The following is a 14,898-nucleotide window of genomic DNA, read 5'->3' on the forward strand; positions in this document are numbered from 1 at the left end:
CCGCTCCCGCCCCCGCGGCTCCGAGCCTCGGCGCGCTCCCCGGAGCGGCTGAGCGTCCGCGGACGAGGGTGAGTGCCGGGCGCCGCTGTCCGCCCCGCGGGGGCCGGGCTTGGGCGCGCTTCCCCGGGGACCAGCGGCGGGGGCGGGGGGCGGGGGAGTGGAGGGCTCGCCGGCCCGGGCCTGGCCGCGCCGGAGGGCCCCGGGGCTCGCGGGCAGCAGCCGGAGGGGCCCGGGGCGCTCGCGGGCGCGCGGGAAGGAGCGGAGGACCCCCCTCCCCCGGCGCGCAGGAAGAGCCGGAAGACCCCCGGGCGCTCCCGGGCGCGCGGGAAGAGGCTTGGGACCCCGCGGGGTGCTCGCACAGGTGCGCGGGAGGCGGCCGCCCCGCCCCCGGGCGCTCTCACAGGTGCGCGGGAAGAGGCCCGCGCGCATGCGCGCCGGAGACCACCGACTGGGGCTCAGCGTCCTGGTTCGGGTGGGCCCCGGGGTGGAGGGCGAGGCGCGGAGCTTCGAGGTAGGGGTGGGCCCCGCGGAAGGAAGGCGGTGGCCAGACGCCCCCGGAGGCGCGGGACTGGGGCAGCAGGGGCGGGAAGGGGGTGGCCGCCGAGGGGGGGGAGGTGGGCGAGGGGGGAGGTGGCCGTGGTGGCCCTGCTGGCGGTGGGGGTGTGGGCAGTGGGCTGGGCGCACCTCCGTCTCGCCCCCGGGCGCCCGCGTGGAGGCGGGTGTCCGATCCGCGGGGACTCCCCCGGGAAGCGGGTGGCCGCCTCCCTCAGGGCGTGCGGTGGGAGTGGGCTGGGAATCGGCGGCCGCGCTGGGTCTCGGGGGGCTTCGAGCCCCGCGCTGTCCCCGCGGTGACCGCCGCCGAGGAGACGGCCCCCGGAGGCCCGGGAGCGCCGCGGCCCAACGCGTGTCCGCACGCAGCTCGGCCCAGCCCGAGGCCCCCCGGAGGCCCGCCGCCCCCGCGGAGCGCTCGTGGAGGGGGGGAGTGCGCTGTGGCCACGTTTGCTGCCGGCGCGGCCGGGGATCCCCGCTTTCTCAGGGCCTGTGCGCGGCGCCCTACTCGCGGGTCCCCGGAAGCAGGCGAGAGGTCCCTCCCGGACTGGGGACCCGGGAGAGCGGAGGGACGCGCCCCGCGGTCTCTCCTCCCTCGGCCGCACTGAGCCCTGTGGCCGCAGGTCGGGACCTCGAGACCCCGCCCCCGCGGCCCCCGCCCCCGGGGTCGCACTCCCGCCCCGAGGGTGTCGCCCTCAGCCGCCGCTGCCCGCGGTTGCGCTCCCTTCTCGCGGAGCCTGTGCCCCCGACCGGGCCGGGCAGCCCCGTGCCAGCGCCGGTGGCCTGTGCGAACGTGCCCGACATCACGATGGGGTGGGGGCATGACAAAGAGCGGCGTCGAAATACCCGGTGCGCGGAACCAGCTCTGCCTGCGCCACCGACTGGAAGACGTCCGGAGGGGAGTTTGAATGCCAGCCGCGCGGTCTGTCCGCACCCACACGTGCTGGGGACCCCCCTGCGCGGGACCCGGCAGGTCTGGGGGAGGGGCTGGCTCGGGAGCCAAGGCTCCCAGAGCCTTTAAACAAGGAGGGTCTTGAGTAATTCCAGCACCTCTTAGTTTCCTACGAAACCGTATTCTCTATCTCCACCCCCCACATTTATGTTAAGGGAAAAGAAAAAAAACAATAGGATAACCTGCATTTGTACGCACAACACTGAAGGCGTGAGCATCGGCTCTTAATTCCCTGCCCTTCCCCCTTAAGTGCCGAGGGAGTGGGGAGTTCGCTCTGTTCCCGGCCTGTTCTCTGGGCCCCTCTCGCCATCTCATTAAATAGCGGTTACTCAGACTCTAATTAGGAACTCCTAATGGGTGCCAGCGCTGCCCTTGAGCCTTTTATCCTGAGCTAATGGCGTCCTATTATTAGAATACTCCTCTCCACACCCCAAAAACCACAGAAGCCAGCCTTCCCCTGCCACCAGATTTGCTCCCGGGATGGCCCTTGCCTGCAAATTTATGGTAATTGGCGTTCGGAGCCTCTCTTCTGGGGATAACTAAGCAAAAATTTTAATGAGGTAAGAAGTCTCTTGAGCTTTTAGTGTCGACTGCACAGATATTGCTGGTAATATAATTAGAACAGAATGAGCAAAATTGTAAGATGTTGCTTGTGTTTAAGGCAATCTCGGTTTGGGAAGGGAGAAAAAAATAGTGCGGATGTCTGCCCGAGACTACATGCGTGCAGGGAGATTTTGTATACGATCCTCTGGCCTTTTTGCTATCTGGGCGTCCCTTCAGGGAAGACCCAGCCTTGACTCTAGAAGAATCTGGAAGAGTGGTGAGGCCCTGGCCTCATCAATGAATGTCTTTGCACACAGTCCCCACTGCTTCCGTTTTCACCTCCTTAAGTCCCGGTACAAACGGCGGTGGGAGGGAAAAGGTCTCTTTTTAGCTTAAAATACACCTTTGGAGTCTTTGTTCCTGTTCCGGAAAAACAGAGGTTCTCCAAGCTCTGAACGCCTCCATCTGGAATCATATTTCTGTTGTTTTCTGAATGCCAACAGCATAAATTGCTCAGTAATAATAGCTTTGCAGGGAATCTGGAATCACTTAGGCAGCTGTAATGCCCCCGAGCCTCCCTACATCTGAGCTTTGTGACCCGAGAGGACTGTGGCTTCATTGGGCTTCAGAGGCGCCTGTGACGCCGTCCGCTTGCAGGGCAGAAAGCCCCCGTGTCATTTCACACATCTTCTCCTGGTGACTCAGGATAAGATCTGCTCTTCTCTGGAGTTCAAGGGATTATTGTCTCCACCGTGGCCCTGATTGGAGTTTTTCTCTTGCAGTTATTGTAATTATGTTGAAATTACAGTGTTGGTACCCAGCACATATTTGCAAAATAGTTCGCAAAGAGCAGCAATAACTTTTGTAATAAAATTAAAACTTCTAGGAGTTTATCTTTTGCCAAGAACCTGGCTCCTGCTGGAAACGATATTAAAATAAACAGTGCCTTGGAAATTGAAGCCATTCTCTGTCTTATGCAATGTTTGACCAATTAAAAATTAATTTCCTCCTTTCACAAATATTTACTGAGTACCTTCCGTGGGTCAGGCACAATTCTAGGGGTGGTGATGAGTGAAGTAGACCCAGTCCCCCAACCCCTTGCAGCCTGGACTCTAAGGAGATGAAAGTCAGTAAACGTGACTGTGTGAATTCTTGTGTAGTAACAGATCAAGACAAGTATTCTGAAGGAAAGGAATAAACCATGAAAGCACATAACAAGGAAACGTTGAGTTGAGATCTGAAGGGTGAGAAGTGGCAAAGGAGGATGGTATGGTGAGGTCCCAGGGGGAATCGTGTGCAAAGGCCCTGTGGTGAGGACTAGGGCACACTGGAAAACTGAAGGAAGGCCAGAGCAGAGAGTCGTAATTTGTAACTTCATATAATGTTGTTATTAGATTGTGATATTTCATTTATGTAAATTGATGGGGCTTCATACTTTAGGGCTTGATGGAGTAGGATATGGGTTAATTTTGCAGAGCTGAGATCTACCGAATCATAAAGGGAAATCACCAAATAAGATGATGTAGACGAAACGTTTCATAAGCTGATAAGCACAGTGCCAGCGTTAATGCTGTTATTGCTATTGTATTACGAAGTCTTAGGCTGTGAGGTCCCTCGAGTGTGTGAATGAGGAACCTGCTACCTTTGAGTCACCGTCTTCTCTCGTTTTTACTGTGGCTGAGCCCCCCGTCTGGGCTCTGCACATTACTCTTGCCTCCTCTGGTCAGTTTGTCACACGGTGGTCAGAGCAGTCATTTACAAACACAGATCTTACCGTGTTGGGGCGTCAGTGGCTTCCCACTGTCAAAGCTGCACCCCACAATTCTTCACATGGGCTGTGAGACCCCAGTTGCTCTGGTTGTCCCACAAACGCCCGCATGCGCTGCTGTATGTGAAACCCTAATCCCCACTGCGATAGTGTTTGGAGGTGGGGCCTCGGGGTGAGCAGGTCGGGAGGATGGAACCCGCATGAATGGGGTTCGTGCCCTTGTGAGAAGACAGGAGTCTGTCTCAACCGTGTGAGGACAGCGGGAAGTCGGCCACCCAGATGACCCTCACCCAGCCATGCTGGCTCCCTGATCTGGGACTTCCCAGCCTCCCGAACTGTGAGAGATAAGTGTCTGTTGTCTCTGATGTTTTTGTATAGCAACGTCAGCAGACTCAGGGTGGCTTTACGCAGGAACAATCTGCTTACAGATCTGCGGCATGAGGACGGCTCGTCTCTGTACCACGCGGCGGGCGGTGCGGTACGTGGTGGCTTAGAGCCCGCACAGCCTTGAGCTCTGTTGTCTGGGCTCCGGGTGGGGCTGGTTCAGGCAGGCGGGGCCCCTGGAGCGTCCTTGTCTCTCTGCGGCCCCTCCCGGTGCTCTCCCAGCTTGGCCGCTTCAGTGTGCTGGACCTCGTCCACGTCGAGGCACGGTTCCTGAGGACGGCGTCCTGAGGAGGGAGAGCCGGGGGGAGTCCGCGCCTCCTTTCCCAGACTAGGCTCGGAAGTCCCACCGTGTCACTTCACGGCAGCTCCCGGCCTGCCCAGGTTCAAAGGCAGGGAACGTGGACCTCACCTCCCGTGGCGAGTGTCCTCTCGCGTGGTGAGAAGATCGTGCTGGAAGGGAAACGTCCGTGGGGCCATCTTTGGAAAATACCCTGTGCCACAGCCCACTCTCTGGCCACTAACTTCCTATTCCTCCCGCGTGCAGTGTCACGACCCCCCCCGTCGGGTCCCCCAACCTCATCCTGTCGTGGCATCCGGCTCAGGCTCCAGCATCCTGTCACCGAAATCAGGCCCAGGTGCGCGTGAGCCGTCCTGGCTGCTGGTCAGGAGTGCAGCTTTGTGAACACGCTCTTCACGTGAGGACCCATGCCCGAAGCCACCTGCCCCACACCGGACATGCAGTGGCAGACGTGTGTGGGACAGATGCCGCGGGCCCTGGGGCTGGAACCAACAGGATGTTCGTACTTGGACAGAGACAGACTCGTTTCTGCTAAGGTACGGGCTCCTGTGGCCGTGGGGCCGGTGGGGCTGGCGGCCGCCGGGCAGGGGACCGGGGAGGGCGGGGGCCGCCGCTGGAGCCTGAGGGCCGTCCGGGGACAGGCTTCTCTCTTCCTGGGGGACCTCCCTTCCCCTGCTCCGAGCCTTCGACTGTTGGATGCGGCCCCCCCGCGTCAGGGAGGGGGTTCTGCCTTTAGCCAAGTCCACCAGCTTAAGCGATCATTCCCTCTAAACGGTGCCTGCCCAGCCACGCAGACGGGTGCTCGAGGGAGCGTCTGGGTACCGGGGCCCAGCCACGCAGACACGTGGACGTCCCCGTCACACCCACCTCTTCCCGAGCGGATGTGGGAGGCCCCCAGAGCCTGGCCCATGCGTCCTGCGCTGCAGTCCGGCCCAAGCTGGCAGTTCCTGGAAAGGGCTCGATTCAAATTCCTGAGGATGATTTTTCCATTGCTCTTGGCCTTGCCTTCTGGATTCGTGGCGCTCCCTTGGAAGTCACCCTTTCTTGTCCAGAAGAAATGCCTGGTGTGTGCAGCTGACGCTTTTCTCAGCCTGCTTCCTGTTTCCGTCTTGTGCTGTCTCTGTCCCACGGAGTCCACGCTGGTGGTGCCTCTTCCTGTTTGTGCTGCAGACGTGGGGGGCCACCTGTGGCTCCGTTGGGACTCGTGCCGTTTGACAGAAGCAGCGGTCACGAATGTTACTGGCGTGAGCCCTCGGTCTACCTTGGACCTCCGCTGGGCCAGGGCTGCTCGGAAAAAAAGTCCCTGAAATTCCCAAAAGCTGCAGTTTAGTGTCCACGAGGCAGGAGCGCCTCAGGGGACTCCTGTCTGAGAGACGCCGAGGCGCCCCGTCCGACATTTACGAGGCCTCCGCAAAGGATCTGGGTTTGACCCTTACTTGAAGCTCCTTAATTTGACGCTCTTGGAGAGGCTGGGAAACGGGCCCGTTTTATTTTTGACCCCAGCCCCCAGCAAGGCCCGGTTCCTTGATATTTGCTTGGTCCCAGTGTCGCTTGAGAACCGACTGCTTCCTTCCCGGACCTTGTCTCCTCTCGTTCCATCGCGCCACCAAGAAAAACCTCAGCAGCATCACTGAGACCTGCGTGGAGACCGCCCCGAGGCCGTCGGTTCGGCGAGGCTGGCCGTGCCCTCAGCCCCTCTGCCGCCCCGTCACGGGGGGCTCGGGGCAGGGGCCTGGCCCCCGGGGACCCGCTGGCTGCCAGGCGCCTGCTCAGCTGCTGGATGTCCTTCCGACCCAGCGCCCTGCCTGGCCGAGAGCCCCGGGGTGGGGGGTGGGGGGTGCATAACCAGTCATTCCAGAAGGCCCGCTCGAAACAGCAGGGTTTATTTTGGTCACACTCTGCAGGGATCTGCAGGGACGGTCCTCTGTGCCTCACTCAGCTGAGGGAAATGCAAACAGATCCTCCTCAGGTTCACACGCCCTTCCAAAACCCAGGCTGGGGCGCCTGCCGGCGAGCACTGCCGCTGTCTCTGGTGGCCCCTCCGGCTGGGCGCTCCAGTGACACCCCCCCGCCTCCCGCCATGTGGGCACGGGAATCCAGGCGTGGGTGTCACGAGGATGAGAACCGGCAGCTGCTGTTTGCAATGTGGCCGCTCGGGTCCAGAGGATGCTAAGGGGTCAGCCTCCCCTGGGGAGGGCAGCGTGGGACGGGCTGGACCCGGGGGGCCAGGGCGTGCCAGCCGTGTGTCCCTCGGGCCCCGTTCCTCCTGGTGGCCTGCCGGCGGCTCCCTCGGTGCCCCCGTGCCCATCTTACAGCTTGTGTGCGGGGACCGCGTCTTCAGGCCTCAAGTCCTGCTCGTCCTGTTCGCCCCCAGGTACACCTGGCTTCCTCTGGGAAGCGTCCCTGGACGTGCCGGGGAGGTCTGTCCCCCGTGCTCCCCCCATCTGTGATCATTCACTCAGTCACTGGGGACGGGTGGCAGGGGGTGTCTGTCTCGCCTCCCGGACCAGAAGCCCCGGGAAACCCGTCCTGCACCCGGCCCGTGTGGGGTGGCACCCGGTGGGCTTGGGGGGCTGATGAATGAGGGCTGGGCGTCCCCCCTGCAGCGGGAGCCTGTGAGCCAGGATTCTTCGTGGCCTGTTCCTTGTCATCTGTGCCCGGCATTTCGTGGGCTTCCGTCAGTGTGCGTTTGCGAACGAATGCATGACTTAGTGAGAAGGAAGCCCACCCAGCAGAGCCCTGGACAGTGCGTGGGCTGTGTCTCTGCCAGAAGGATCGTGTTCTCGGCGGGCGGAGAGCTCCTGGTGCAGGGGAGAGCCGGTCTCCCCCGCCCTCTGCCCTGGAAGGATGGATGCCGGCTGTGGAATTCTGTCCCAGGACAAGACAGCAGCTGTGAAACGTGACCGGGGCAAGAAAAGTCTGTGCCTTAGTTCATGCCACAGCTTCTCATTCATCAGTCCTGGCACTTTGCATGGGGCGCTCACCTGCACGGTCACTGCCCCGGGAGCTGGCGGGAACCCCGCTTTGGCCGAACGTGGAGATTGGGTTCGGTAATTTTAGCCACGTGTGTTGTCATTTTGATCACGAAGCCGAGATGTAAAGAACAGTTCTCTTCGTTTCCTGAAGGCAGGCAGACAGCATGATTCGCTTTTGATGTAAGCACTTTTGTTATTTATTAAGGAGACCTTATGTGAAGGTTGGATTTTTTTTTTTAACTTTTTAAGTGTTTTTTCATTGTTGAGAGAGAGAGACAGAGCATGAGTGCGGGAGGGGCAGAGAGAGAGAAGGAGACACAGAATCGGAAGCAGGCTCCAGGCTCTGAGCTGTCAGCACAGAGCCCGAAACGGGGCTCGAACTCACAGACTGCGAGATCATGACCTGAGCCGAAGTCGGACGCTTCGACTGAGCCCCCCCAGGCACCCCATTGGGTTTTTTAAGGAGAAATACTGGGATGGGAGAAAGAAGCCCAGTTTATGAACCAAAGGTTGTGAACCACGAGGGGGAACGTTGAGTGAACTCCAGGCACCTGGGGTATGTCTCCAGGAGCAGCCCCAAGGCCATGGGGAGACCGTGGTCCCAAATCTCATGCCACTCGGGCGTGGCTCTAGTTGGTGGTTTGTGGGTGCCTTGGGTCTGCTGACACGGGGTGTGAACTGAGAGGCGCTTGCCCCCACCACCCCCCGTGGAGCTCTCCCCCCCCCCCCCCCGCCGGTCCCCCCGCCACGGCAGGTGGCATTCGGCGGCAGACAGGACGAGGCCCAGAGGCATGGTAGCGTCTTTTCACGCTGTCCTGCTACCACCTGTTCCTGGAGGCACCAGCCTCGGCCCCGAAGCCTCTAGCAGCTGTCAGTGTGATGCACTGCTGGCCGCGTGGCCTGTCTTCCGTGGTGTCGTGGGCTTTGTAGGAATCTGTACAAACGGCTGGATCCTAGACTTCCGCCCTCCTGGAATTGAGAGAACACCACACAGGAAGCAGGGCACACTGGGGTCGTGAGTCCGGGTCAGCATCAGTGCTGATTCGCTGTGTGGCCTGGAGCAGTCACTTGACCCGTCTGGTCTCAGTTTCCCCTGTTGAAGTGAAAGGCAGGGCGCCTGGAGAACTGGGGCCATCGGGGTCCCCAGAGGCCTGGGTTTGGGGACGGGATCTGGAGCTGGACGTTTTGACATCCGGCAGGCTGTGTGAGAGTGTTTTCCCTGCAAACCTGCAGCCCACAGCAGGCCCCGGATTTAGCAGAATTTGACTTTTGAAAGTGACGTTTTCTTTTCAGGACCCTAAGCCTGAAAGCCTGGCCATCTCACTGAATTCTTCACCGAGGGCCCTTCCTCTTGGGGCCCTTCCGGAGTCAGTGTTGTTTTATTTTGTGCATGGACACACACACACACACACACACACACACACACACACACACAAGTGTGCACACACACGGGCACGCATATGTGCACATCTGTGCATAGAGGGGTGTGCATGTAGAATAATGTCTCTGATTCCCAAAGTAGTACCTCTTGAGGATAGACAATTTGAGGGCAGCAAAAGTTATGAAAAGAGAAGTCACATCATCTTGCCATGAACAAGCTTTTTAGACCTTTTGGTATTTTTCTCAATGTTTTTCTGTGGTTTCCCCTGTGTGCACACGTGCATGCGTGCACACACACACACACCCACATGCACGTGTGCACACACACACACGTACACATGTGCACACACCCACCCACACACACATGTGCACACACACGCGCACATGCACACACGTACACATGTGCACACGCACGCACACACATGTACACATGTGCACACACCCACACACGTGCATGCGCACGTGCACACATGTACACATGTGCACACCCACCCACATACACATGTGCACACGTGTGCACACAGCACACATGTGCACCCACCCACCCACATACACATGCACACACCCACATACACAGTGCACACACGCGTACATACATGCACACACATGTACACATGTGCACACATGCGTGCACACGCACACACATGTGCACGCCTACCCACATACACATGTGCACACGTGCACACACATGTGCACATGTGCACACATGCGTGCACACGCACACATGTGCACACACACCCACATACTGCTCTGTAAGTGGCATGTGCCGCCTTGTGATCTTGGTCTCTAGAGTCACTGTGGTCGAGGCGTTTTCACAAATGCTTGGAAACTTCGAGAACGTAGCTTTTAACCAGGGCCTATGAACACGACGGAACTTGTTGGTAAAACTCCTGGTCTGTTATCCCAGGGCTTTGCAGATAGGGATGCTGTGGGAAGTCCTTGTCCTCAGAGCTCTGGTTTTCCAGAGTGGGGCTTCCGTCCGCGTCGTGAGTGCTTCGGACATGCCAGGCGCAGGTCTCCCGAGGTAATCGGGTCTCTGAGCGGCAGGTCCTCGCACAGGGAGCCTGTGTGAGCCCCGCGGCCCCCAGGCCCGCCCCGCCCCCCACCTGCTTTCAGCGGGTCTTGCACTCTGGGTTAAGGCGGTTTGACAAAGCACTGCATTACCTCCGAAGGGGTCCACACTCTGTCCTGGCGTCCACAGAAACGTCTCTAAAAGCCAAAAGCCCTTTTCTGGAGCTCCTGTCGCTGGGGGGCTGGGCTGTGAGGGGCCGGGCGGCTCGCAGAGACCCCCGAACGGAAGGGTGGCTGCAAACACAGGCTACGTGTCGGGACAAGAGGCTGAGCGTCCGTGGAAGGAACGCCCCGCGTGTGGCCTTGGCTCCTTGTGAGAGGTCGCCTGCCGAGGAAGCACTGACCCTCCCCACGAGGAGACACCAGCTGTGCTGCGATTCTGTGCGGGGAGGCTCATCGCCACTGGTTCCGTCGCCTCTGTCCAGGCCTGACACACAGCAACTGTCCACGTCCTCCTGGAATTTCAAACGCTGGACACACCCCAGAGCCACTCCGATGTCTTACTGTATTTTGCATCTGCAAAGTGGGACTGTTTGTTTTTTTCTACAATCATCACCTTCGTGAGACTGGTTTCCTCTCTTGCCCTGAGCTCACTTCGCGTTAGCTTCATGCTCCCAGGGACAAAATGAAGACAAGTCGAGACGTTGGCGACTTTCATCTAGAAACCACATTCAGTCCGATGTTCAAAGCGTTTGCAAAGACAGCAGATAACAGCACAAAGGCTCCTCAGATTCAATCTCGGGCCAGAACTATGAACCTTTAGCGTCCACATCTGCACTCACCTGGCTGTGTCTGGACCGCCCACTGGTCTGCCTGGTTGCTCACGCACGTGAACTCACGCTCGTCAGACCTTTTGTCTTGATTTCTCCTTCAAAGGTAGCGGCTAAAATAGCAGTGAGAGCAATTAGCACTTCACGTCCGCCTGGACACTGGGCAGAAAGCCTGTTCTGCGTGGCCGTCCGTGACCTGAAGCACACCGCAGGCGTTTTCCCTGGACCCACGGCAGTCCACACTCACTGTTCGGGAACAGCCCATGCCCGAGGAGGAAGTACAAGTTAAATAACATCCTCTTTTTGAGGATGTTTTTGGATGTGTTGGTGATGCAGGTGCAGTGGGAAGGAAAGAATGCATTATGTCTTAACCAAGAAGTTGGAGAGAAGGGTTTCTACCTTATTTTCAATGTGTATCAACAACAGTAGATCAACAGTGACATTGATAGCTAGGGCACTGGCTTAGGACTCTGCATAGTTGGGTTTAAAAAAATTTTTTTAATGTTTATTTTTGAGGGAGAGAACTTGAGCAGGGGAGGGGCAGAGAGAGAAAGGGAGAGAGAGAATCCCAAGCAAGCTCCACTCTGTCAGCACAGAGCCCGACACGGGGCTTGAACCCACCAACTTAACCGTGAGATCATGGCCTGAGCCGAAGTCAGACACTCAACCAACTGAGCCGCCCAGGTGCCCCCCCCACCACCTCCCAGGACTCTGCACAGGTTTTAATTACACTCTGTAGGTATCCGGTCTGATCTTGGACAAGGCTCCCTTTTATAAATCCAAGAGCTTAAAACTTTGAAAATGACAAAATGTGAGTTTTTATTTAATGTCACCATATCTCAATTCCGGTACAATTTTAAGCATCCTGAATAAGTTAATCAAGCACTCCAGCACTAGCAATGAAGGAAGTTACTATCTGTTGATTAAATCTACTTACTTATGATTAAGGTCGTATGGCTTCCATTAATTTTCAGTGAAACCAGATTCATTAATTGATAAGGACTGATAGCCATTTAAACAAACAGAGGAACATCTGACATCTTAAGTTGTGAAATATCTCAAACACCATAAACGATGTGTAAAAGGAAATAGACAAGTTATCCTTTGCCTTGGATGCTTTAAATTTTCAGAAAAACCAAATGATACCAAGCTGGGAAAACGTCCCCTTCCTTCCTTCTTGGGAAGTAACCTCTATGCCAGATTCCTGCCTCTTCTTTTCACATCCCGTAAACAACCTACAGGATTTTACTTCATGTGCAGGATGTGGACGGTATTGCACGGTATCTTTGTACCAACTGCAAACCCTCAAAAATTTGAAGTTGTGTTTTTGAGATGTATTCATAGCAATGTAAATTAGCTCATTTTCATGTATATAATGATTTTGGCAGACACGAGAGTAGTCTAAAAGCAGTCTAGTGAATTCCATTTGTGCAGCAGGACACAAAGCATTCTAAAACACAGGACTGAGCACGGTCGCTGCCAGGTCACTTTCCCTGCACTTCCTCACAAACCATCAGTGGCTCCCCACTGTAACCAAGACGGAGGGGCTCCATGGACGTGGCTGGTACAGCCAGCCGCTTTCTGTTTCTAGAACCGGTCAGGCTTGTTTTCACCCCAGGACCTCCCCGTGGCTGCTCTCTCCCGCCTTCCCTGCTAACTGCTACCCCTCTCAGCGGTCAGCCTACCTTCCACACTCTCGGAGGACTCTTTCCCCATCCCAGAGTAGGAGTAGGAATCCCGTCCACCATCATCAACTCTCAGAAGTGCGTGTTTCCTTCATGGCACCCGCCACGGTTTGTATTTCCATTAGAGTTCATGTGACGGCTTTAGGTTCACCTTCCTCACGAGCCCGTGAGGGCCATGGGGCCTGGGGCCACGCCTGTTGTGTTCCTCGGTGCTTCCTGGTACGTCGTACACTTCCTGCTACATTGTGGGTGTGCAACGTGATCAACGAGGAATGAGCCAACGAATGCACATTGTTCGTTATTTATCAGTGCTGAGGGATCCATGGGAAGCTAACAGCACAACTGAGAAAAACCGGGATTGAGTTGGCACGGGGAGTCTCTTATTTGCCGGCTTTCCGTCATTGTGGGACACTCCACTTTATTTCAGTGTATGCACGGAACAGATTTACTCGGAAAGGGCCAGGTTCACCCAAATACTGCTCAGAACTGCATTTTATAGCTACAATTTGCAGACTCTCAGTGATTCTCTAACCTTAGTGCTCACACTTGTATGTTGGGCCAAATCCATGATTCTTGAATCTTGACCCACGAAGAAAGATAGATGCTTCTATTTCAACAGATTTTGAGTTTGCATTCTTTTTTTTTATTAAGTTTTTTTGATGTTTATTTATTTTTGAGAGAGAGACAGAGCGTGAGCAGGGGAGGGGCAGAGAGAGAGGGAGACACAGAATCCGAAGCAGGCTCCGGGCTCCGAGCTGCCAGCACGGCCAAGGACGCAGGCCCAGAGGGCCCGCGATGCCTTGGCCTTGAGCGCAGCACTGTTGAGCTGCCCTCAGAGCCGGGAGCACAGCGCCTGGAGCAGGACGCCTCGGGCTGACCGGCAGGGGTGCTCACCCCTATGGCCCCCGTGGCTCCCGTGGCCCGCTCCGCTGGTGAACACATGGAATGAGCCCGGGCAGGTTTTCCTGAGGCCACGCAGTCAACGCTCCAGAGATGGGAAAAGAGAAGGCTGCCGTGGTTTGGGTCTGTTGCTAATTTTTTTGGTTTTCTGAGACTAGGAACTCGAACTGTCTGGGCTTCAGGCATTTTCTCCTTTACTGAATCAAGACGGTGGTGACACTTGTCCTCACGCATGGATCGCGAGGGGGCTCGTCTGGGTACACGGGTGGGGTTGTTCGCACTCCTTCGTCCCGCTCGAGGCTTTCTGTGCTGCTGTCGGGGCGGGAACCTCGCTGTGCATGCTTTCCCGGCAGGAGCTGTGCTGTGCCCGGTTCTCTCTAAACGTCCCGCTTAACCCCTGGGCGATGCGGTTCTTGTTTTCAGCCAGTCTGACTGCGGTTTCCAGGGACGGGAATCCCACCCAAGTCAGCATAGGTTACAGATGGAACTTATTAGCTCACGTACGTCAGAAGCCCCGGGGTGCAGCTGGCTGTGGGCACGGCTCGATCCAGGGGCCTCTCTTTCCATCTCCTAGGTTTTGCTCTGTGTGTTGGCTTCCTTTTCTTCTACTGAAAACAAGCTTTCCTTTGATTTCAGCTCCCTGACCCGCGGAGGCAAGGCCCTTTTCTCCTCCTGCATCAACTGGAAGGCTGATGTGTCACTGCTGCAAAAGACCTGGCTTGAGGCCGTGCTCCGCTGAACCCCGGCACCGAGGAGCGGGCCGGGCCCGGAGCAGCCCTGTAATTAAAACCCACCCGCATCTTCTAGGATTACAGAGCAGTATCGTTTATCTAGGAAATGGAGAACCCGGCATAGTTGTGGAGGAGATTAGAAAGCCCATCTTTATTTCAACCCCCAATCCCTTTCAAGAACTCTTTTTGTGAGCAGGATCCTCGTTCCTTGATAAAACTGTAATGTGTGTCACCCTTGGTACAGCTTCCGAACCTTCATGTGTTTTCAGAGTTTGTTTTTCGTTGTTTACCTAGTTAGCGCCATCCATCCATCCATCCATCCACCCACCCATCCACCCATCCATCCAGCGTTTACTGGTTGTGCTTGGAGAACCCATCCCTGTGCTAAAGACAGAATGACTAATGAAATCTTCTGTCCCGAATTTCACGTTCTTCTAGAAAAGGGTGGTGCACGGGCAGATGAGGGGCGATACTAGGTGGAGCTAAATTAAGACATTCTGGGAACACAGACCACACCACCTCACAGGAAAGGGAGGCAAGCGGTTTCTACCGGATGGGGTGCACGGGGCTGGAGCTCAAGAAGGAGGGGGATCGTAGTTGAAATGCTGACCAAGCTGGCTTGGGGCAGGAGGAGCCCGTCAGCCCAGGATCTAAGATACAGACCTGCACGAGGGCGCAGGTGTCCTGGGAACAGCTCAGAGCCTCCTTCACCAGCCTTGGCCTCGGGACTTTAGGAAGAGCTGTTACATACACCTGTTATTCAGGAAATTCTCTGAAATTTTACTTGGTGCAAGTGAGCCCTGCCAAAGATTCACCCCCTAAAGTTATAAAGATCGTAACCGCCCTAAATGACTCCCGCCAAAGCGCTCTGAGCAGGTGCGCGCACGCCGCT

At 56.9% G+C, this 14,898-nt stretch overlaps 1 long non-coding RNA gene across 1 annotated transcript; it reads left to right on the forward strand.

Moving 5' to 3' along the window:
• LOC122216823 lies at positions 1-14,243 on the forward strand. Its single transcript, XR_006201137.1, has 2 exons — positions 1-68; positions 13,912-14,243. It is a non-coding gene; the product is annotated as an uncharacterized LOC122216823 (long non-coding RNA).
• Positions 14,244-14,898: the final 655 nt, after the last annotated feature.

The sequence above is a fragment of the Panthera leo genome, chromosome B1 (assembly GCF_018350215.1).
Source record: "Panthera leo isolate Ple1 chromosome B1, P.leo_Ple1_pat1.1, whole genome shotgun sequence".
In the NCBI taxonomy this organism is placed as follows: domain Eukaryota; kingdom Metazoa; phylum Chordata; class Mammalia; order Carnivora; family Felidae; genus Panthera; species Panthera leo.